We start from the raw sequence: 3,895 nt of genomic DNA on the forward strand, positions 1-3,895 counted from the left end.
GGAGATTCATGTTCATTTTGATTCTTGGTTCAATTATTAGTTCAGCCATTTATGTATAAGTGTTTTATGTAATTGTTATTTACAACCAAAACGTAAACGACAAAGATTTAAAAAAAAAAAAGTATAGATGCAAATAAATTTTAGAACTTTATGCCTGCCGTTTAGATAGAACAGTAGATTAATCTTCGTAAAAGATGTGGGACTATTTATGATATTATAAAATTTTTTAAAATTAGTTGATAGATTATATTGAATTGATTAAAACTTAAACTAAAATATTTAAATATCGTAATTATTTTAAATTTTAAAAATCAATATGTGAAGATAAGTTTCATCCAAAAAAACCATATTGTGGGTTCGTGCAGACCGACAAGGTGACCAAAACAGAGAAGGAGGCACACTTTGACAAGATACCATGACTCTATGCTACAAGGAAAACTGTTTTAGAAAGCAAACATTTATTAGTTTCGTTATGTCATCTCTCGCGGGTAAAGAAGTAAGTCCTTGTTATTTGAGTGTTGTAATATTTCATATTTGTTATTCGACAGTTTCTATATATTACTAAAAGTTTTTGTTTATTACTAAACATTTCCATTTCCATTTAATACTAAGGCTTTCTATTTATTATTAAAAGTTCCTACTTATTATTAATTGTTAGTATTTATTAATAGAAAGGGTTTATGCTTATTATTTAGAGTATGTGTTTATCATACACGTATTATGTTTAGTATTTAGAGTTTTGATTAACATATGATACTTGTGCCACCTTAATTTTTCAAGCGCGTCTCCATCAATCAAGAATATATTGACCTTGTAAGAGCCTTATAGAGAGAAAGCCATGTTTTCCGGATGACAAAAAATGAAAAATCTTCCACTGCATCCCTTTCCCGTGGCAAAGAGAACTAGAAACCCGCAACGAAAAAGGGTTGCGATCACTCCCCATCAAAAAAACTCTAGCAAAATAGTAACAAATATTTTTTTATGGATAGACCTCCAATTCATCGCCAAGAAGAAATGTTCAGCTGATTCATATGGTTGGATAATCTAGAGTACGCAATATTTAGTTTATGCCAGAACTATAGGATGGATAAATAGGATTTCTCCCTGTCAACGCATCTTGACTTGCAAAGCTATTTATATAATAGATTAACGCTTTTTTATGTCCCCATGGTATTTATTATACAGCATTAATTAATGTTTATTAAGTTATGTCCCACTTATTATTAGATGTTTCCACTTATTACTAATCCCTACTATATATGTACTATACTTTGCCTATGCTTACTGTTTTATATTTTTTGCATATAACATAGCATTACCAATTATAACCTTATGATTTTGTTTAAAATATTTTCTTATAAATTAGTTTATTTAACATTATTTTCCATTGATAATGTTTACATTTTCTCACATAACAATAGTCTGGAAAACAACTGGAAATACACCATCCTAGCCCATCTCTATACTACTGGAGGGAAAGATAATAGTCACAAAAGATGTCTTAAACATTCGGATCATGATTGTCCTTGATTTATTAAAGAAGAAACTCTCATCATATAGAATGCAGCTTTCTGTAATAATTTCCTCAAGCTTTTTGTGTGTGATGCGGCAAAGATTAGTTTTCCATCAGTGGCAATGTTTATGTTACTCACATATCATACTCATTAGCCTAAACCTTAGTGAAGCGAGAAGATATATACTAAGTGGAAAAGATAGATAATAATTGGAAATATACTATATTAAGCTGAATATCCAACTCAGCTAAAAGCTAAAATTTTAAATGTAAACAACGTATATTAAGCAAAAACATCATATATTAAATGGAAGGTTGGAAATACAAGCAAGAAGTAGAAAATTTGGAAACAAGATATATTATAGAAAACAAAAAATACGATATTGACTGGGAGTTGGTTAATGCACAGAAGCACAAGTAATAAATACTTCTGATTATGAAGAACACAAAGCTAGCCATATAAAATTCCACCCGATATAAAAACATAAACATACGATAATTACAGTGGGAACAAAGAGCCCAAGAGAACATCCACTTTTTCTTCAACTATATCAATGGTGAGATCGACTACGTTTTTGCTAAATATGTCGCATATATAACACATGTTGAAAGTCAACCTCTAAATCAATAAGATAAACCATTCTGTGATCCATTGTGACAAACTTCACACTTACATAGGAAAACATCAAAGGCCCATCGTTCACATATCTTAGTTAATATTGATTCCACAAATAACAACACATAAACTACAGGACTTGTTTCGCCTCTTTATATCTTATGATAACAAAAAAGTTTTCCATTAACAATCTATAGCAAACACAACTTGCACTAACATAGTTTTATGTTATACAAGATATGAGAAGCTATTCATAAAAAACAAGAAGAGAATTCTGTTGAAGATCTGGGATTCACCTGAGTACAAAAACAGAGACGGAGAAGATGAAGAACTCACAGGAATCACAAGGTGTTGGTGATGATGCCTCTCAAGCTGTTCTCTGGTCAAAAACTGGAAAGAAGGGAAGAAGACTTCACAAAGAGTTAGTCCATCCAATGAGCATTCAGGCTCTCACATCATATTATATATCAAAATAAGAAGACAAAACAAAACAGAGTAACAACGTCATTGGCCAACAACTTAAACTTAGTTTCTATTGATCATAACATAATCTAGTTGAGCTCTCTCATTGGCCAGATACAAACACCATATAATATTAACTAATATTATACTAATTAACCCAATCAAAGATATACTTAGCTTAGTTTGAACACTCTTGACTGGTACTCTTCAGCTCCCATTCTCACCATGCTTCTCCTGACGAGAACCATACTGGATCATCATCTTCATTCTGCTAAAACACCATACATCTTTGCAGTTTCACCATGACCTCCAGCCATGCATTGAACCCATCATCGCAGTTTCTCTTTACCTTTTGTCAGCCTCGCATCTTCAGTCATATCTCCAACACCCCCTCTTGAGTGAAGAGTGCGCATTCGAATCAGACCTCTCATGATTGAGTGCTTCTCTGGTGACAGAGGCTTAGTTAGAATGTCTGCCAATTGACGGTCAGAAGAGCAATGATGCAAAGATATAACATTGTCTGTAACTAAACTCCGAATGAAGTGATAACGAACATCAATATGTTTTGTTCTTCCGTGATGAACTGGATTCTTGGCAATTGCAATCGCTGACTGATTATCGCACCATAGAGGAGTTGCTTCATTGATTAACACCCCAGCTTCCTGCAGAATCCTTCTGAACCAGACAATCTGACAAGCTGTTGAAGTTGCAGCAATGTACTCAGCCTCTGTTGTCGAAAGAGCCACGATCTCCTGCTTTCTTGAGCTCCAGGATACAGCATTGGATCCCAATCGAAGAAGGACTCCAGAAGTGCTCTTTCGATCCGACATAGAGCCTCCCCAGTCACTATCTGAGTATGCTTCCAGCATCCCTGCATCACTTCGTGGATACCACAGTCCATAATCCCTTGTACCAGCTAGATATCTGACTACTCTCTTTGCAGCTGAGAAGTGTACATTGCTGGGAGAATTTAAAAATCTAGATAAGTAACTTACAGAGAAGCAGATGTCTGGACGAGAGTGCGTAAGATATAAGAGTTTTCCAACCAGACTTCTGTACATTCTCTGATCTACATGGCTGTCGTTTGAATTTTCAATCAGCTTGTCATTAACTCCCATCGGTGTTGCCACTGGTTTACAGTTTGCCATGTTTAGCTGCTGTAAGATACTCTCAATATAACTCCTCTGTGCAATGAACGTGCCATCAGCCTCTTGATTCACCTCAAAACCAAGAAAGAAATTCAGTTTGCCCAAGTCTGACATTTCAAACTTCTTCATCATTTCAGACTTGAAATTTTCAATAAG

The sequence above is a fragment of the Dioscorea cayenensis genome, chromosome 5 (genome assembly GCF_009730915.1).
Source record: "Dioscorea cayenensis subsp. rotundata cultivar TDr96_F1 chromosome 5, TDr96_F1_v2_PseudoChromosome.rev07_lg8_w22 25.fasta, whole genome shotgun sequence".
Classification (NCBI taxonomy): domain Eukaryota; kingdom Viridiplantae; phylum Streptophyta; class Magnoliopsida; order Dioscoreales; family Dioscoreaceae; genus Dioscorea; species Dioscorea cayenensis.